This window comes from Chiloscyllium plagiosum, chromosome 5 (genome assembly GCF_004010195.1).
Source record: "Chiloscyllium plagiosum isolate BGI_BamShark_2017 chromosome 5, ASM401019v2, whole genome shotgun sequence".
Classification (NCBI taxonomy): Eukaryota; Metazoa; Chordata; class Chondrichthyes; order Orectolobiformes; family Hemiscylliidae; genus Chiloscyllium; species Chiloscyllium plagiosum.
In genome coordinates this window covers 11,282,454-11,304,747 of record NC_057714.1, presented here as the reverse complement: position 1 = coordinate 11,304,747, position 22,294 = coordinate 11,282,454, and the positions used below count along the sequence as shown (strand labels likewise).

Below are 22,294 nucleotides of genomic sequence, written 5' to 3'. Positions count from 1 at the left end.
CTGGTAAGGAAACAGAAACAGAACTGCTAACTTCTAAAATATGCAGATTTGTAAATTCTTACATTACATTAGAATTCTTACATTAGAATTCAGGGTGCATTTATATACAATGATAAAGTGCCACTACTCAGCATATTCCTGAAACTTCAGAAGGGAGAGAGTGGCATGGTGGCTCAGTGGTTAACACTGCCGCCTCACAGTCCCACAGACCCAGGTTTGATGCTCACCTTTGGCGACTGTGTGGAATTTACACATTCTCCCCATGTCTGCATGGGTTTCTGCCAGTTGCTTGGCTTCCTCCCACAGCCCAAAGATGTGCGAGTTATGTGGCCATGCTAAATTGTCTGCAGTATCTAGTGATGTGCAGGCTTTAGGTAGATATGGGAATAGGGTGGTGTCCGGGTTTGGATGGGATTCTCTTTGCGTAGGGACACTACCCCTTGCATCACCAGAGCCTTATAAGTAAGGCACTAGCAAGATTCAAGGCAGGCACTTTGACACACTGTTGACACTTAAACTTTTTGTTATAAACGCACTGGAAACAGCAGAAAGAGAGAAAGAAGAATTGTTTCACAGCTCCCATTATGAAATCAGGAACAGCACACTACTGACAAAATCCCAGCCACAAGAGCAGGCTCATAAGCATTTAGACAAGCTGTGGCACTCATGAACCAAACTCCCAGCAAAGGAGATTGGCTCCACTGTCTTGGAGATACCTCAGGAGAGTTGAAGGCTAGGAGACTAAAACTGACAAAAGGTTCTGGAGTGGAGGCCAAAGGCAGACTGATGTCTAAATATGTAAACTTCCCAACACCTCCTGCAACTAAGCCAATACCAAATATAGTGTGGTACATTCCTTTGGACACAGCTGGAGAGATTGAGAGCAGGACTGCATTTGGAAAGCTCTGGGTCCCTGTAAATTATGTCCAGACTTCTATCTTGGAGAATGCTCTGATTTCAGTGCAGGGCATTAACAAAGAGGACAGTAGTTACAAGTATTGTGTCCCAACTTTATTGGTGAAAAGAATGGATGATACAAGCCGTCTCCCATTATTGAAGGGACCAGCATACCCATGGTCAGCCAGCTCACGTTTTACAGCCGCTGAGTCATCAGTGCTAACCCACCATAGTCCATCTGCTCCAGAGGATGCTGGATTTTGGACTCACCATTGAACATGTGGACAGGATGCCTCACACCAGGAAAAAAGAAAATTAAAACAAAGATCAAATGGCAAGCTGAATTATCAGAATCACGTGCAACAGAGAACTTGCAGCTTGTCAATAATGAGCAAAACTAAAGGTGCTGTAACTAAAACTGACTGATGCTATGTCATTTCATTGCATCAAAGAGAGGAAATCTCTGCCTCTTGCAGGAAGGGGCGTGTTACACACTGCCCCAGGTTATACTGATGCAAAGATTCTGACCGAAACAAGAACAAGGGTGACCACATTGATTGTAACACCCCTTGAGGTATCTCTTTGCTGAACATCATGAAAATATTATTTATCCATGTTACTCTTATCAGGCTGCAGATCCTAACTGAATGCATCCACCAAAATCACAGTGTAACTTCAGAGCTGGAAGATTTAAGACTGGCATGTTCTTCTCAGTCACTATAAGACAAATGTTATGTGCAAGGGAGGCTGGTATATATTGACTTCATCAATTTAATTATGTTAGCAAATGCAGTCTATTAAAGCTGCTGGAGAAAATTGACTGATCATCGAAATTTTCAATGTGACTCCACTTGCCATGTCAACATGATGGGTAGGTTTAGCTACAACAAGGCAATATCAAAACCCTTTGAGATTGCAGGGAAGTTCAGACCTATATTGATAGGTTTTCTATCAAAGAAAACCACTGGAGGCCCTGGGGAAGACTTGATGGTCACAGGCAAGCAGTCCATCACACTAGTGGTGGGGGAACATGACATGATGATATTGTTGCTGGACTAATAAACCCAGTCGCAGGTAATATTCTGGGTATTCTAGTTCGAAATCTGCCATAGCACAATAAATGTCTGGAGTTATAAGTCTAATAATGACCATGACCATAACAACCCTGCTTCAACCTGTCTATAGATGATCCAGGAGTTATGATCCATTGTCGTGGCAATAAAGATAGAACATTTTACAAAAATTCTATCACATTATAATTCTGTTATCATTTTCAAGGTGATTACTCTTTTCTTCATTTATCAAATTTATATTCAAAATGCCCTTTGCCTGCCTTTATACTTCTCTAGATACTTTGCATGTACTAAAATAACTTTTTTGTAGTTTTCTATGCTATACGGCTGCTGAACTGATTTTTTCACATTAATTGTGGTGTTGATTTTCAATCCTTAGAGTACACATGAATATTTAGGACTAGTCTTCAACATTTTAAAAACCTGCATATTGGATATAGGTATTGTTCAAGATGAAAGGCAAATGCAATGTTTTAATTGTTCATTTTTACTCCTCTACTTACACACCATGTCGCTGAGACAGAAATAAAGTCTTGCTGAAGGATTAACTTCCTGAACATAGTAATCTACAGAATGATTTGTTAAACTTATGAAAGCTCCTCAGAAAATAAAAACAAATTAAAATACTGTTTTAAATATCATGCAACAATGTTTGTTCTTCAGATAAACTTCTCACGTTTACTTCCAGTTAACTTGCTAACCAGTCCAACAACTATGTGACATTCTGCCCAGGGACCAGTAATTTATTTTTTTTAAAATAGACATTGTGTGAGATCCAAAGGACTCACTAAGAAAATAGAGTAATAGAGACATAAGTAATAAGGTCATACAGCATGGAAACAGGCCATATTAGTCCTAAACCAAACTAGTCCCATTTGCCTGCATTTGGCATAAATCCCTCCAAATCTTTCCCATCCATGTTGCTGTCAAAATGTCTTTTAAATGTTGTAATTGTACCCACCTCTACCACTTCCTCTGGCAGTTGATTCCATATGTGCACTACCCTCTGTGTGAAAAAGTTGCCCCTCAGGTCCGACTCCCCGAGGAAAAACACCTGCAAAATTCAACTTTTCTACGACCCTTTATAAACTCTATAAGGTCACCCCTCAGTAACCTACGGTCCAGGGAAAAAAGTCCCAGCCTATCCAGCCTCTCCTTATAACTCAAATCTTCCAGTCATACAATTTGCAATTCACATTACCTGGATACGTGCTGTTTGAACAACTCTCAAGAAGCTTATTACCATTCAAGACAAAGCAGTCTGCTTCTTATCCACTACCTTCAGCATTCACTTCCTTCATCACCAATGCAGCGTAACGCAATATGTACCTACTACAAAATGCATTGCAGTAACTCACCAAATCTCTTTCAACAGCACCTTCCAAACCCAAAACCTCTGTCATCTAAAAAGACAGAAGCAGCAGATACATGGGAACACCACTACCTGCAAGTTCTCCTTCAACATCCTAACTTGGAACTATTTTGCTATTCATTCACTGGTTGATCACATCTCTTCCCTTGGTTTATGTACATCTGAACTCCAAAAAGTTCACAGCAATATTTATTTGCAGATACAAATCCTGCCTTTCATCAAAAGTTACTTTTGCCAAGCTCTATCCAACCCAGAAAGTTTTCTCTAAGCTCTAATATTGCTCAGTTGCATCAAGCAAATATTGCTTGTAACTCTTTCAATCTCCACTCTCAGCTGCGCTGAACTATTAGTGGCACACAACTTCGCCCGAGCCCTCATAACTTCCAAGACATTTTCTAAGTCATTATGCCAACATTTAGCAGCACATTAACTCCTAACTCCCAGAACTTCCTCATCAGCACTAACAATTCCAAACACAAAGTCCCAGCTGTCTGCTTCTTCTACTTACTGCCTTTAATACTGGACTTGCTGTTTAGTGACCCTCAAACTGTCCTGAGTGACTCTTCAAATTCTTTGCAATAAGCCCCTGCCCTTACTGCTGGACAGAACTGAATGTTGCCACCCAGCTCTGAACGTTACAATTCTGCCTTCTTCAATACAATTGGAGACAAGAGGAAATAAGGTTAATCACATTCTGATTTTCTTGGTGTTAACTGTATACTCTCAAAGAAGTTGTGTGGTTGTTTGACACAATTTTAGGCTGCAACACCCCAGACTCTTTTTTTTGCTTCCTTGCCTCAGCTTTTTTTTACATCATCAATGGCACAGCTATCACTTTTAAGAGCCTTTGACCACCACGGTTGGCTCAAAAGGTAGCTGGTACTGAAGAAATGATTACCATCAAACTGAATTTAGAAATACCAGAAGGTCATGATTGATCATTCCTCATTACTTTCCATGTTGTAAAAACAATGCAACCAGCAGAAAAGCTTGGTCATATTGCACATTCCATCCAAAATACCTGATAAGCTCTAAATTCACAGGTACCTCAGTAATCTTTTCCTCCTGCAAGGCTACATATTCATTTTCAATAATCAAACAATTTCTGCCTAATGGTGGCAGAGCAAATAAATACTGATCCTCAATTGGTTGTTGTTTCGTGTTAACTCTTATCTAAATTCAGTTTCTTTCGCCTTAGTCAGTAGTGCTTAAAAAAATCAGTTGGAGCTAATGCAACCACTCCCAGATTGATTTATGCATTGTCTTACACGCAATGAATTGTGTTCCATCCAGAACCAAACAACGAGTTACTGATCCAATTAAAATCACTAATAATGTAATTAAAACTTAGTAAATGGATTTGGGTAGGCCAAAAATTACTTTGCAAGCAGTTTAAAGATTCCCAAATTAACAACACATTGTTTAAACACTTAGGCAAGAACTGGGTATTTTGTTGCAATAAATTGTTGCTTAGAAACATAAAGAAGCCAATAAATTATCTGATAGACCAGAAAGTCCAGTTTCAAGTCATACCCCGGAACGTGATGGCCCTGGAGATGTGTCATAACAAGTCCAAACTGGTTGATGAAAGAAATCAAAAACAAAGCCTCACAAGAAATATTGAATCTTTATCCCTGAAGCGGCGTTTGTCAAAATAATCTTTGCACTGGGCTGTGAAAAATTACATTGGAAAAAAATTCTAAGAACATTGAAATAGAACAGATATTGGCAGGGCCAACGCTATAACGAACACACCAGTGATTACCATCAAACTGAATTTAGAAATACCAGAAGGTCATAATGACATTAGTGTTTCATAGGCATCTCATGCTGATTACGTGATTAACACTGATGCTGTAACCAACCAGATCAAAAACAAATTATCTGGTTAGTTATTTTATACCTGTTGGTGGAATCTTGCTGTGTATAAGTTGTGGTTGCAGCTGAAACTAAAGTGAAGGGGACAGAAGAATATGTGGAGATGTTAAAACTGAGATAAGGTGGAGAGGGAATATAATTAGCACAAATTAGTTAAACTGAATGATTCAGTGTGACATCGAGTGAGAGGGAATGATGAACTTGCCTCCATCAAAATCTGCTCCAGAATCTCAAAAATGGGGTTCATAGGGGAATCCACAGCTCACCACCGCCTGCCCAGATCAGCAGCTAATTAGTAACTCTAATTAACTACCAGTTCCTGGCCAATCTCAGGCAAGCCTAACCACGACTGAGAATCAGCACCTTTTCTTCAAGCTGGAGACCAAATAAGCATCGCCACAACTGACTTGAGTGTTGACTACATGATCTATAGGCCATTCACAAGTGACCTCTGCCATCTGGGTCAGGCCTTTCCATAGGTAGAGTGAAGGAGGATAGGTTCTTGGCGTAGACTGTAATTGGCTGACATAATGTCATGTGGTACCATGATGACCATTCACGGCCATCACAGGCTGTGAACATTGGACCCAGATGACTACTCCTGGCCGAACTGAGATACTGCTGGAATGCTTCCTTTGGCCACCAGGGTGACTGGTGCCAATTCCAGAAATGTCTAACCACTCTGGAAGAGTTGGCATCCTCAGGCCCGCCACACTGGAAACAACGCTGGGTGGAATTGAGAAATAAGAAAGGGATGATCACCTTATTGGGATTGTATTATAAACCCCCTAATAGTCAGAGGGAAATTGAGAAACAAATTTAGAAGGAGATCTCAGATATCTGTAAGAATAATAGAGTGGTTCTGGTGGGGGATTTTGACTTTCCAAACAGAGACTGGGGCTGCCATAGTGTTAAGGGTTTAGATGGAGAGGAATTTGTTAAGTGTGTACAAGAAAATTTTCTGATTCAGTATGTGGATGTACCTACTAGAGAAGGTGCAAAACTTGACCTACTCTTGGGAAATAAGTCAGCACAGGTGACTGAGATGTCAGTGGGGGAGCACTATGGGGCCAACAACGATAATTCTATTAGTTTTAAAATAGTGATGGAAAAAGACAGACCAGATCTAAGAGGTGAAGTTCTAAATTGGAGGAAGGCCAATTTTGACAGTATTAGGCAAAGACTTTCAAAAGCTGATTGGGCATAGATGTTCGCAGGTAAAGGGACGGCTAGAAAATGGGAAGCCTTCAGAAATGAGGTAATGAGAGTCTGGAGAAAGTATATTCCTGTTAGGGTGAAAGGAAAGGCTGTTACGTACAGCTAATGCTGGAGACTAAAGAAATTGAGGGTTTGGTTAAAAAAAAAGAAGGAAGCATATGTCAGGTATAGACGAGAGAGATCAAGTGAATCCTTAGAAGGCAGTAGGAGTATACTTGAGAGAAATCAGGAGGGCAAAAAGGGGACATGAGATAGCTGTGGCAAATAGAATTAAGGAGAATCCAAAGGGTTTTTACAAATACATTAAGGACAAAAGGGTATCTAGGAGAGAATAGGGCCCCTCAAATATCAGCAAGGCGGCCTTTGTGTGGAACCGCAGGAGGTGGGGGAGATACTAAACGAGTATTTTGCATCAGCATTTACTGTGGAAAAGGACATGGAAGATATAGAATTAGGGAAATAAGATGGTGACATCTTGAAAATGTCCATATTATAGGAGAGAAAGTGCTGGTTGTCTTGAAATACAGAGAAGTGGTTAAATCCCCAGGACCTGATCAGGTGTACCCTAGAACTCTGTGGGAAGCTAGGGAAGTGATTGCTGGCCCTCTTGTTGAGATATTTGTATCATCGATAGTCACAGGTGAGGTGCCAGAAGACCGGAAGTTGGCCAATGTAGTGCCACTGTTTAAGAAGGGTGGTAAGGAAAAGCCAGGGAACTATAGATCTGTGAGCCTGATGTCTGTGGTGGGCAAGTTGTTGGAGGGAATCCTGAGGGACAGGATGTACATGTATTTGGAAAGGCAAGGACTGATTAGGGATAGTCAAAATGGCTTTTGAGAAAGTAACAAAGAACGGGTTTTGAGATTTGTAGCTCAGGTTGAAGTTCTGGTTGTAGGTTTGCTCACTGAGCTGGAAGGTTCATTTTCAGATGTTTTGTCACCCTACTAGGTAACATCTTCAGTGAGCCTCTGGAAGAAGATTCCAGCTCAGCAAGCAAACGTACACCTAGAGTAACAAAGAGGATTGATGAGGGCAGAGGGGTAGATGTGATCTATATGGACTTCAGTAAGGTGTTCAACAAGATTCCCCATGGGAGACTGATTAACAAGGTTAGATCTCATGGAATTCAGGGAGAACTAGCCATTTGGATACAGAACTGGCTCAAAGTTAGAAGACAGAGGATGATGGTGGAGGGTTGATTTTCAGACTGGAGGCCTGTGACCAGTGGAATGCCACAAGGATCTGTGCTGGGTCCTCTACATTTCATCACTTATATAAATGATTTGGATGGGAGATATAGTTAGTGAGTTTGCAGATGACACCAAAATTGGAGGTGTAGTGGACAGCGAAGAAGGTTACCTCAGTTTGTAACAGGATCTTGATCAGATTGGCCATTGGACTGAGAGGTGGCAGATAGAGTTTAACTTAGATAAATGTGAGGTGCTGCATTTTGGGAAAGCAGTCTTAGCAGGATTTATACACTTAATGGTAAGGTCCTAGAGTGTTGCTGAACAAGGAGACCTTGGAGTGCAGATTCATAGCTCCTTGATAGTGGAGTCGCAGGTAGATAGGATAGTGAAGAAGGCATTTGATTTGCTTTCCTTTATTGGTCAGAATGTTGAGTACAAGAGTTGGGAGGGCATGTTGTAGCTGTACAGGACATTGGTTAGGCCACTATGGGAATATTGCGTGCAATTCTGGTCTCCTTCCTATTGGAAAGATGTTGTGAAACTTGAAAGGGTTCAGAAAAGATTTCCAAGGATGTTGCCAGGGTTGGAAGATTTGAGCAATAGGGAGAGGCTGAAGAGGCTGGGGCTGTTTTCCCTGGAGCGTCGGAGGCTGAGGGGTGACCTTATAGAGGTTTACAAAATTATTAGGGGCACAGATAGGATAAATAGGCAAAGTCTTTTCCCTGGTGTCGGGGAATCCAGAACTAGAGGGTATAGGTTTAGGGTGAGAGGGGAAAGATATAAAAGAGACCTACGGGACAACTTTTTCATGCAGAGGGTGGTACATGTATGAAATGAGCTGCCAGAGGAAGTGGTGGAGGCTTGTACAATTGCAACGTTTAAAAGGCATCTGGATGGGTATATGAATAGGAAGGGTTTGGAGGGATATGGGCCGGGTGCTGGCAGGTGGGATATCTGGTCGGCATGGACGGGTTGGACCGAAGGGTCTGTTTCCATGCTGTAAATCTCTATGACTCTATAAATTGACTGAGTGGACAAACACACATGGCTAAATGAGAAGTTATATACTTTGATGTGGAAAACAGAAAAGGAGTGTATTATTTAAATGGCGATATAATGGGAAGTGTGGATGTACAAAGTGATCTGGGTGTCCCTGTACACCAGTCTGTGAAAGCAGATAAGTAGATGTAGCGAGCCTTTAGAATGCAAATACTTAATGGTAAGGTCCTGGGGGGTGTTGCTGAACAAAGAGACCTTGGAGTGCAGGGTCATTGCTTCTTGAAAGTGGAGTCACAGGGAGAGAGGATAGTGAAGATGTTTGGTATGCTTTCCTTTATTGGACAGAGCATTGAGTATCAGAGTTGGGAGGTCATGTTGCGGCGGCTGTACAGGACATTGGTTAGGCCACTTTTTGAATATTGTGTGCACTTCTGGTCTCCCTCCTGTCAAAAGGATGTTGTTAAACTTGAAAGTGTTCAGAAAAGATTTGCAATGATGTTGCCAGGGTTGGAGGTTGAATAGGTTGAGGGGTGACCTTATAGAGGTTTATAAAATCATGAGGCGCATGGATAAAGTAAATAGACAAGGTCTTTTCCCTGGGGTGGGGGAGTCCAGAACTAGAGGGCATAGGTTTATGGTGAGAGGGGCAAGATTTAGAAGGGATTTAAGGGGCAACTTTCTCACGCAGAAGGTGGTGAGCTGCCAGAGGAAGTGGTGGAGGCTGGTATAATTACAACATTTAAATGACATCTGGATGGATGATTCGGAAGGGTTTAGAGGGATATGGGCCCACTGCTGGCATAGGTTAGGATATCTGGTCGGCATGGACGGGTTGGACTGAAGGGTCTGTTTCCATGCTATACATGTCTATGACTCCATGACTAAGTGGTATATTGACCTTTAATGCAACAGGATGTGAGTTCATACATAGGAACATCTTACTGCAGTTATACAGGACTATGGTGAGACCACACCTGGAGTATTGTATGCAGTTTCAGTCTCCCTACCTAAGAAAGGATATTCCTGCCTTAGAGGGAATGCAGAGAAAAATTTGATATCAACAGGCCCTGGATTCATTAGAGTTTAGACGGTGAGAGGTAATCTATTAAACATATAAAAGCCTTTCAGGGCGGGACAGACAGGATACAGGCAGCATATTCCCCTGATTGGGGAACCCACAACCACAGGGCTTAGAATATGGGGTGGACCATTTCAGATTCAGATGAGGAAATATTTCTTCACTCAGATTTAGTGAAACTGTGAAATTCTCTACCATAGAAAGCTGTGAAGGCAAATTTACTGGATAGATGCAAGAAACAGCCTTTTGTTAGATTTTAAAAGTATAAGGGTATGGGAGAAAGGAAGAATATGGGATTGAGGTAAGGGATCGGCCATGGTTACACGGAATGGCAATGCAGGTTGCAGGAGCAAATGGTCCATACCAATGACTATATTTCTATATTTGGCTAATCCCTGCTAAAGTATATTTCTGTCATTTTCAAAATGTTTACAATATTTCCAAGTTTCAGCAGCAATCTTTGAAATTATACCACCTATGCCCGCATCCGGGTAATTAAAACGCTTAATAAAAAGCAAAGTTAATTCATATCAACCACTGAGGTACATCACTGCAGATTTCATATGCATTGAAAAAAACTATTTCTTGTTTTCTCTAACATAGTCATTTTGTATCCATGTGGTCACTTTTGCTTCAATCCCAGGGCCTCAAAATACCTAACAAGTGGGGGCTGATAGCATTGACCTATTATTAAAAAAGGGAGGCACAGATAGACCAGGAAATGACAGGACGGTCTGTCCAACCTCAGTGATGGAGACGTTATTAGTAAGAATTCTGAGGGTCAGAATATATCTACACTATTACATAATATAAGGCACCATCAACTGTATTCCATTTGTCAACTCCCAGTATGTTTCAGTTCAGCTGAAAGGTAAGGCTGGTAAGTGTAGGGAATGTTGAATGACAAGAGAAATTGAGGTTCCGGTCAAGAAAAAGGAAGCATATGTCAGGTATAGACAGCAGGGATCAAGTGAATTTCCAGAAGACTAAAAAGACTGTACAAGTATAGGTGGGCAGCACGGTGGCACAGTGGTTAGCACTGCTGCCTCACAGCGCCAGAGACCCGGGTTCATTTCCCGCCTCAGGCGACTGACTGTGCGTGGAGTTTGCACATTCTCCCCGTGTCTGCGTGGGTTTCCTCCGGGTGCTCCGGTTTCCTCCCACAGTCCAAAGATGTGCAGGTCAGGTGAATTGGCCATGCTAAATTGCCCCCGTAGTGTTAGGTAAGGGGTAAATGTAGGGGTATGGGTGGGTTACGCTTCGGCGGGTCGGTGTGGACTTGTTGGGCCGAAGGGCCTGTTTCCACACTGTAACGTAATCTAATGTAATCTAAAAGTATACTTTAGAGGGAAATCAGAAGGGCAAAAAAGAGGCATGAGATAGCTTTGGCAAGTGGGGTTAAGGAGAATCCAAAGGGATTCTACAAATGCATTATAGACAAAAGAGCATCAAGGAAGAGAATAGAGCCCCTTGAAGATCAGCAAGGCCACCTATGTGTGGAACCGCAGGAGATGGAGGAGATACTAAACGGGTATTTTGCATCAATGTTTACTGAGGAGGCAGTTAATGGAAGCTAGAGAACTTGGGGAAAGAAATAGCGATATCTTGAAAAGTGGAGGTGGTGGTGCTGGACGTTTTAAAATGCATAAAAGTGGATAAATTCTGATCAGGTGCACCCAAGAAATCTGTGGGACGCTAAGGAAGTGATTGTTGGGCCCTTACTGAGATATTTGTATCATCGATAGTCACAGGCGAGGTACCGGAAGACTGGATGTTGGCTAATGTTTAAGAAAGGTGGTAAGGAAAAGCCAGGGAGCTACTGACCAGTGAGCCTGACATCAGTGATGGTTAGGTTTTTGGAGGGGATTCTGAAGGACATGATTTATATGTATTTGGAAAGGCAAGAACTGATTAGAGATCGTCAACATGGCTTTGTTTGTGGAAAATCATGTCTCACTAACTTGATTGAGTTTTTTGAAGAAGTGACGAAGAGGATTGATGATGGTAGAGTGGTGAACATGATCTAAATGGACTTTAATTAGGTGTTCGACAAGATTCCTCATGGTAGTCTGGTTAATGACGTTAGATCACATGGAATAAAGGGAGAACCAGCATTTGGATTCTTAATTGGCTCAAAAGTAGGAAACAAAGAGTGGTGGTGTCAGGTTGCTTTACAGACTGGAGGCCTGTGACCAGCAATGTGCTACAATAATTGGTGCTGGATTCACTGCTTTTTGTCATTTATATAAATGATTTGATATGAACTTGGCAGGTATTCTAAGTTTGCAGTTGACACCAAAATTGGTGGTATAGTAGACAGCGAGGAAGGTTACTTCAGAATACAATGGGATCTTGATCAGCTGGACTGATGAGCCAAGGAGTGGCAGATGAACGTTAACAGGTTTTGAGAAGATTTGTAGCTCAGGTTGAGATTCTGGATGCAAGATTGCTCGCTGAGCTGGAAGGTTCGTTTTCAGACATTTCATCACCATGCTAGGTAGCATCATCAGTGAGCCTCTAGTGATGCGGTGATGTTATGTCCCACTTTCTATTTATGTGTTTTGGTTTCCTTGGGTTTATGATGTCATTTCCTGTTCTTTTTCCAAAGATAGAAGAGGACAAAATAATGATCTTCTTTGGCGTAATAAGCTTGTACACATCCATTAACATCAACCTGACCAAAGAAACAGTTGACAACACTAATAGAAGAACCAAAGTTAAAAATCACACAACACCAGGTTATAGTCCAACAGGTTTAATTGGAAGCACACTAGCTTTCGGAGCGTCGCTCCTTCATTAGGTGGTAGTGGAGGGCTCAATCCTAATACACAGAATTTATGGCAAAAATTTACAGTGTGTTGTAACTGAAATTATAAATTGAAAAACTGATTGTCTGTTAAGCCTTTCATCTGTTAGAATACCATGGTAGTTTCACTTCTTTCATGTGTAAATCACAAAACCTTTTTTTAAAAATTTGCATTCTCAGGTTAGCTGTTAAGCTTAAAGGCTTAACAGACAATCAATTTTTCAATGTATAATTGCAGTTACAACACACTGTAAATTTTTGCCATAAATTCTGTGTATTAGGATTGAGCCCTCTACTACCACCTGATGAAGGAGCGACGCTCCGAAAGCTAGTGTGCTTCCAATTAAACCTGTTGGACTATAACCTGGTGTTGTGTGATTTTTAACTTTGTACACCCCAGTCCAACACCGGCATCTCTAAATCAGAAGAACCAAAGACATATACACCAGACATCACCATCCTCAGCAGCAAGGACAACATTATCAAGCTAGTGGACTTATGCATTACCACCAACTTCACTTTCAACAACAAAACTTACAGACAAACCAACAGCACACCCATGGGATCTCCAATATCAGGGTTCTTAGCAGAGGCAGTAATGCAGAGACTTGAACAAACAGCTCTGCCAACCATCCAACCCAAACTTTGGGTCCGCTAAGTGGATCATTAAACAAAACAAATTAGAGGAAACCTTCAAGACTACCAACAATATCCTTACTGACATCAAATTCACAAGAGGAGGAAAACAACAAACTGCCATTCCTAGATGTCACAGTCGAACAAACAGTCAATGGGGAACCTCAAACCAGTGTCTACAAAAAAACAACACACACAGACCAAATACTTAACTACAAAAGCAATCATCCCAACACCCACAAACAAAGCTGCATTTGAACTTTATTTCAACAAGCCACCACACACTGCAGCACAGAGGAACTATGTAGAGCAGAGGAAAACCATCTATGCATTATATTCAAAAAGAACGGGCACCCATTGAACACAGTCCTTTGATTTCTCAGCAACACACCCAAACAAGGAGACAAAATGCACCTAAAATCCCTCGCCACTCTCCCCTACATCAAAGACATATCAGAAATGACTGCCAAACTACTCAGACCTCTTGGCATCATGATAGCCCACAATCCCACCAACACACTAAAACAACAGCTAATGAACTTAAAAGACTCTAAAAAGATCACAAGCAAAACCAATGTCATTTACAAAATACTTTGCAAGAACTGGAACAAACACTACATTGGACAAACAGGCAGAAAAATAGCCACCAGGATAGATGAATGTCAACTAGTCACAATTAGACATGGCCCACTATCACTAGTATCCTTACATACACATGAGGAAGAATACCATTTTTTGACTGGGACAACACATCCATTCTATAACAAGCCAAACAGAGACACGCACAAGATTTCCTAGATACATGGCATTCCAATTGAAAATCCATCGACATGCACATCGATCTTGACCCCACATGCCACCCTCTGCAAAAAAAGAACTGGAAATGACACCACCAACCCAAAGAAACCTAAACACATAAATAGAAAGCAGGACATACCACCAGCGCTTCACCAGAGACTCACTGATGATGTTACCTAGCATGGTGACAAAACTTCCAGCTCTGCAAGCAAACTTACATCCAGATTGAGTTTAATTTAGATAAATGTGATGGATTGCATTTTGGTAGGGCAAATAATGCAGAACTTATGCACTTAATAGTAAGGTCCTGGGGAATGTTGGTGAACAAAGAGCCGTTGGAGTGCAAGCTCATAGTTCTTTGCATGTGGAGTTGTAGGTAGATAGGATAGTGAAGAAGGTGCTTGGTTGCTTGCCTTTATTGGTCAGTGCATCGTGTCGGGAGTTGGAAAGTCATGTTGTGACTGTGCAGGACAGTGGTTTGGCCACTTTTGGAATATTGTGTGCAATTCTGGGTCCCTCTTCCATAGGAAAGATGGTGTGAAATTTGAAAGGGTTCAGAAAAGATTTACAAGAATGTTGCCAACATTGGAGGGTTTGAGCTATGGGGAGAGGCTGAACAGATTGGCGCTATTTTCCTTGGCGTATCGGAGGCTGAGGGGTGACCTTACAGAAATTCATAAAAGCATAATGGGCACGGATAGGGTGAATAGCTAAGGTCCTTTCCCCAGGGTAGGGGAGTCCAAAATCAGAGGGCATAGGTTTAAGGTGAGAGGGGAAAGATGTAAAAGGGATCTAAGGGGCAACGTTTTCACGCAGAGGGTGGTGCTTGTATAGAACAAGCTGCCAGAGGAAGTCGTGGAGACTGGTACAATTACAACATTTAAAAGGCATCTGGATGAGTATATGAATAGGAAGGGTTTAGAGGGATATGCTGGCAAATGTGACTAGATTAGGTTAGGGTATCTGGCTGGCATGGACAAGTTGGGCCAAAGGGTCTGTTTCTATGCTGTACATCTCTATCACTCTCTGAATTGGAAGGGTTTAGAGGGATGGGTCAAATGCTGGTAAATGGGACTAGATTAATTTAGGTCTGGTCAGCACAGATGGGTTGGACCGAAGGATTTCTTTCCATGCTATACATCTCTATGACTCTTTCCATTGCTTCAACCAAGTTTTTCAAATTATATATTTGAAAAATTAAATAGTCTTTTCCTTGTTTGGCTGTCATTCATTAACCCATCGTTTTCCACGTCATTTAATTTTGTTTTGGTTTATTGCCTTCAAATATTTCCCAATACTGACATTAGACTGACTCCGTAAAGCAGTGCAACATGAAAAGGTTGCAGCGGAGATTTAAGCTACACAGTTTGTGAATCCTGCTGAATCTATCATGGAGAACAACATGCTCTACAACTTTATTTATAGGGGGAGGTGCGAATTGTTACTTATCAACTTCGACACATTTCTAAAGTCAGGGTTGTCAACAACAATGATGTGTACAAAATAACAAACAAGTCTAAACTTGCTGAGTAAAGAAACTGTCTTAAAAGGAAATAAATAATTACCACATACTACTAAACTCAGGATTAGATTTCTGAACTGACAACATGCCTGGAGTTAAGTGTTTACTTGCTAAGATTTACAAAGAAATGATTTCACATATTTTGTGTTTCCACATTGTGGTTTCAGATTAACTTTGTTTTACAATCACGTGCCATTCCAGCCACTGCCGCATTCATGTAAAGCCAAGCAGAGAAACAGAAAATCAATGCTAGCCTGGATGTCCAATTTTCTCCAACAATGATCTTGGTGAACAAAAATGATTACACTACACAGAAAAACAATTGCAGATTACAAAATTTTGGAGAGCTTTCACTTGTACAGAGGTGCTGAACTTAAAGAATATTGTTTCAGAACACTTGTTTTGCAATAAAAACAAAAATTATGGAAATACTCAGCTGAAACAGTTTATCTCTCCACAGATCTTCTTTAAAACTGATTCTAGGTATATAGGCATAACTGGCTAGATGGGCATTTATTTCCCATTCCTGATTGTCCTAGAAAGCTGCCTTCTTAATCTGCTCCAGTCAATGTAGTGTAAGGACACCCACTATGCTGTAAAATAGGGAGTTCTAAGATCTTGAGCCAGCAACAGTGAAGGAATGGTGCCATATTTCAAATTTGAGGCTGATACATGAATTGGAGGCAAACTTACAGGTGGTTATGCTTGCATAAATGTTGCCCTTCTAGGGATTAGAAGTTGTGGATTTAGAAGGTGGTGTTGAATGAAATTTGGTTAGTTGCTGCAGTGCATCTTTAAAAGGTATAGTACTGCCATTTTGCATTGGTGTGAAGGGAATGAATGTTAAAGGTGGAGGATGTGGTACTAATCAGGTGGGCTGCTTTGCCAAGATATTTTGTAAATGACATTAGTTTTGCTTGTTGTGCAAAAACAAAACTAATGTATTTTACAAAATACCATGCAAGAACTGTAACCAACACTACATTGGACAATCTGGCAGAAAACTAGCCACCAGGATACATGAACATCAACTAGCCACAAAAAGACATGACCCACTCTCAGTAGTATCCTTACACACAGATGAGGAAGGACACCACTTCAACTGGGACAACACATCCATCCTAGGACAAGCCAAACAGAGACACGCATGAGAATTCCTAGAAGCATGGCATTCTAACCGGGACTCTATCAACAAATACATGGACTTGGATCCCACTTACCACCCGCTGAGAAAAATAACCAGAAATGACGTCACCACAGGAAATGACATCACCAATCCAAGGATACCTAAACACTAAATTAGAAAGTGGGCCATGCCACCAGTGCTTCATCCGGAGGCTCACCGATGATGTTACCTAGTATGGTGATGAAACATCTGAAAACGAACCTTCCAGCTCATCAAGTAAACTTACATCCATCCTTAGCTAATTTTGTGGCAGTTCATGGAAGCCTACCTCCATGCCTTTCCCCATGTTTGATGTGATGTGATGCTATGTAATCACTTGTCTCTCTTTAACAGAAAAAGATGCCTATGGTTCCTTATGTACTTCGGCTAACTAAAAAATAAATCATGTTATTCAATAAGGAAACTGCAACCTAGTGGAATGGGCCATATTCAGAATAATAATTTCTTTAAAGTACTCAGCGGGAAGAACAATAGGTCCTCAAATAGGGGGAATATCAAGACAAACAAAGGACTTCCTAAATAATAGTCGTGGAAGTCTTCAATTGGCTACAAGGATTTGAATCGAATGTACCCACAGGGTTAAGATAGCATTTCTGACAATATTACAAGAAACTAATATATTGGCAATTAATTTGAGAGTCAGTGGACACTGGGGTAAGTAACAGCGGACTGGAAACTGGTAAATTTAATCAAACAGAAAGGTGCAACTGCATATTTACTTAAGTTCTTGTAACTCTTTACCTTTCTATTTTTAGTTTTACTGCCTAAGTGGTTACATCGCATCAAACATGGAGAAGGACAAAGAGGCCAGCTCCCAGGATTTGCCTTGCTTTATTGCTTTTACTTAATTAGTCTTTTTCCTCCGCAGAATCTCACACACAATGAGTTTACCTCAGCTTTTGAACCATCTGAACAAGGATAAATGGACGAGAGATTTCAATATAAACGCCATATGGTTCCAACCTTTAGAAAAAAATCCTGCAACTTAATCTTCTCTAAAACATTTAATGTAACACGAGCAATTCAAGAACATCTAGCAAGAGCCAAGTTACGAAAACAGGAGGCAAAATACTTATGATTGGATTGAAACTTGAAGAAGCATTTTCAGTCCTTAGATAACATTCCCTGCAATAAGTTCATTTTCACCCTTTTTTTGTTTGCATTTTCCATAACTAAAGCTGTAAGGCATGCTGTTCTCCCTAATGGGTAGTAGCAGCAATTATTTTCTGAAGTGACAGCAATAATACTTTGCAGTGCTATGTAGATTTTAATTTTGAATTGAGCTCAGGGAATGAATGAGGGCTCATTTCTCTCTCAAATACTCCTTTTCTATGGAGTATTGCAAAATAATGGAGCATGGATCTAAAATTAGTTTTGTCAAGGTTTTGAAACACAGATTATCTTCAGTGTAGTACTAAGGGAATTTTGCACTGTTGAAGGTATTTTTCAAATACAAGATGCATCTGCCTCCTCAGATGATCATAAAATAATCCATAGCATTATTCAGAAAAGCAAGAGAGTTATCCCAAAGTCCTAACCAATATTTATCCTTCAATAAACATCACACAAAATGATTATTTGATCATTATCACATTGCCAAATGTGTTCCCCTATTGTAAAATAGTGACTGTACTACACTTCAAAAGTATTTCATTGGCTGTAAAGTGCATTGACCTATCTGGTGTTCCTTGCAATTGAATGTTGGATGGTCCAACGTGTCTTATCATTCCTGCAAATAATCCTTTAGTTTTGCTGTTTAGAGACTTCATTCTTTGAAAGCAATGTATAGGTTTTCCAAATAGATAAGGTTTAAATCAGTGCTGAAGTAAATTTAATTCTCTGAATTAATCTCTTGGACAGTGGATACCATTCTCCCAAATCAGTAAAATACACCTTTAGAATAAGAGTTTCTCAGTTGGGTAGCGAGGAGCTGTGGCAGACACAAAATATTAAATTCAGTAGCAAATAAAATTGAAAATGTAGGTGTTAACATACCACTTTTTTTGCATTTTAATAAATTGCTTGTTTTCAAATTATAAAACAAAATAGTAAAATGTTCACCAACTGATGATGCAATTTATATTTTCCTGATTTTGACACATACATGGTTACATTTTCTCAACATGTTCCAAATGTCCCTGCTTGAACTGATAAAGCACTGAGTTTTAGTGCATTCATGCCCCACACTTATTTTAATAACAGAGTCATTTGGAAAATACCAACCATTATTTAAATAATGCATTCTGCAACTTTTAATTTGTCCAGAGACCATTAAAGGTATTTCACTACTCAGGAAGAAAAGTCTTAATGTCTGCTAAGAGATTATTAATGATGTTAAACACTTGTTTAACAAAGTGCATAATGGAAATGGTTGGAGAGAAAAGAATTCAGAGACTGGGTAATGACTTCTTTCCTTTCAAACTTCTACTTGTAATTTAAATATGAAGCCTTTGGTTTGAACTCAATGAAATTAGTCACATATGTTCTGACACAGGAAGAAATACATGTTTTTACCTTCAGTACTCGTGTAATACTTTGCCTCCAGAGGTGTTTTCTACCAGCTCTCGACATCATACTGCAAGTAAACTCTGTGCTCCATGTAATACATTGTAACTTTCAATCAACTAGAAACAATGCAACTTCAAACTCCCCCAGGGGTGAAGTCAGACCTGGCAAAGTCTGAACAATGAAACAGGCTTTTTCAGAATCTGAATCATGTTTTATGAATCTCAGAGATTAATAGCGCTGCTATTTAATCAATGTATAAAACTGAACAAAAACAATGATATTCAAAGACATTGTTTCCACTGCCTTTATACCCAGACATTGCAGTGCACAATGACTAAAATTCCTAACTGACAAAGAATTCTATGCAAGCTGTTTACTTATTGTTTGTGAAGCCAACAAAGTGTTTCAGCCTACTCCCATTTCCAAAATCTCATAGTAAAAGTCAACAGACATTGCATATTGAGTTAAGACTATTACATAGTCATGACTAAGTGGAACCATTTTGGTGCAATGGATAGCATTTCTACCTCTGAAAAGGAATTTACAGGATTGAGTCTGATTCCAGGGCTTGATGGTCCTTGTTTGGGAAAATCTTCAGCGAGACATTATTGAGGGGAGTAGCAGTGAGGGAAAAGGCAGACAAGGGATTGCCATCAGGTGCAAGTCACAGAACGTAGGCTGTATACACTGAAGTTGAGTTGCATTGACATACCAAAACAGCAGTGTCTCAATGGACACAGGCTATTGTGTCAGATGTTACCAGGAATCTGCTATCTCCTGGGGGGAAAACCTGTGACTGGGGAGAGTTGGAGATCCTGTTTTACTGGTGACTGTCAAAGTCACCATTGTAATCAATTTTATGGCCCTACATATTTCCAGGCTGCTGCCAGAGAGATGTTCAGGGTAGTCCTATTTATTATCCATAAATACATAAGATTATTAACTGATTCTTTGCTTGACAGAGTTGTCAATTATACCAAATTCCCCTATGATGATACCAATCAGAATGAGCAGGCACTCAGTTTTGATTTTCCGGCTGGTTTTCAGCCAGTGCAGGGCATTATTGGCATTCTGGGCATCCCAGATCAACCGGGAAAATTTATCTACCACACCATCAAAACATAATTGATGTGCAACCACTAAAAGATATTTCTGAAGGTATGCATAACAGTTTCACGTCGCTTCATCCTGACTCCTTTGGACCTCCAATTAGGTCGGCTCCGAAAGATTTACAGCAAAAAGAAAGTAGTAGGATACTGGGCGATCTTTAAGGAGGAGATGTTGTAGGTACAGGCTGAATGCATTCCAGTATGAGTCAAAGAACATTTAGAGCTCCCACCAAGGGAATTTGAGAACATGATCAAAGAAAATAAAGAGATTGGAAGCTACATATCAGATGAATTTTTCAAGCAAGGAACAGGCTATATACAATAAGTTTAAAGAGTACCTTAAAAAGACATTATAATAGAATGTCGAAAGACTATCCTTTTTAATTTTCCTGTATTTTTGACTGGAGACTAAAATGAGAAAAGAACTATTTTTAAAACAAAGGATTGTTAAAGGGATTGCTGCACTTTTTAAAAGTAAGTTACCGAAACTAAATGTCAGTGGTGTTTACACTGCTTTGTTCAAACAATGGGGGAGGTTGGATGCAGACAGGCTAGGATCAATGCATGTGTGTAAAGTGATACTTGACCAGCAACAAGTAACAGATTGGTTTGTGGAGTTGGGACTAGCTGTTGATGACAAAGTCCATTGCATAACCAACAATTATGTTGGTTTGTTAGTTGTTGTTTGTGAGATGGTATTTGTCATCCACAGCTTGTCACAACGCCACAACATCTCATTCAGATATTGCCAGAAAACACTGGACCTCCAGAAGGCAGGTAATGTCTCTGTACAGTAGAAAATGGCAGACATCTGAAAAATTACAATATGTTTCCCCTCACCAGCTGCTGTAAGCTGTTGTTGAAGTCAGAGACTTCAATTTTGAGCCAGTTACTCTGTGCCTTCTGCAAAGAAATGAAAAGAACCTGGAGAAGAGAGACAGCAATCTTAGCAAGGAAAATGATCGTCTCAGAAAACCATGTAGACAGGAACTATTGAACTGATTTTCCTGTTTAACCCTGTACCCATAACACCAATTTTCCCTTTTGTCTGTCCAGCAAGTTTTACAAGGGGGTTAGTGTTTTAACTGGTAGTGTTAAACCTCAGCCGTTCATAGTTGCTTACCTTCGGATAAATTCTATTTATTTGTCATAAATAATAAGTTGTGCAAAGTTCAGAAACCTGGTCCATGCTATCTGTTAACCAAGATGTGAACAATTAAACTGAGGAACTTTCACATCCTTAACTGAGGAACTTTCACACCTTTAACTTTTGTGACAAGCACAATGGGGTTATATTTACAGCATGCTTCCTCAGTGAAGTGGAAAAATGGAAGTTATTGGCATTTATTTCAAAGGGAGAATTATAGAATTAAGGAGAATCCAAATCACACCTTTAACTTTTGTGACAAGCACAATGGGGTTATATTTACAGCATGCTTCCTCAGTGAAGTGGAAAAATGGAAGTTATTGGCATTTATTTCAAAGGGAGAATTATAGAATTAAGGAGAATCCAAAAGGGTTTTACAAATATATTAAGGACAAAAGGGTAACGAGGGAGTCTTTGGTGAGGTGCCGGAAGACTGGAGGTTGGCAAACGTGGTGCCACTGTTTAAGAAGGATGGTAAGGACAAGCCAGGGAACTTTAGACCAGTGAGCCTGACCTCGGTGGTGGGCAAGCTGTTGCAGGGAATCCTGAGGGACAGGATGTACATGTATTTGGAAAGGCAAGGACTGATTCGGGATAGTCAACATGGCTTTGTGCATGGGAAATCATGTCTCACAAACTTGATTGAGTTTTTTGAAGAAGTAACAAAGAAGATTGATGAGGGCAGAGCAGTAGATGTGATCTATATGGACTTCAGTAAGGCGTTCGACAAGGTTCCCCATGGGAGACTGATTAGCAAGGTTAGATCTCATGGAATACAGGGAGAACTAGCCATTTGGAAACAGAACTGGCTCAAAGGTAGAAGACAGAGGATGGTGGTGGAGGGGTGTTTTTCAAACTGGAGGCCTGTGACCAGTGG

General features: G+C 40.4%; 1 protein-coding gene across 1 annotated transcript in view; it reads right to left on the bottom strand.

Annotated features, from left to right (window-relative positions):
* The window catches only part of dnah5 (dynein, axonemal, heavy chain 5), a 337,850-nt gene that overhangs the window by 282,086 nt on the left and 33,470 nt on the right, over window positions 1–22,294 (bottom strand). The window lies entirely within an intron of this gene.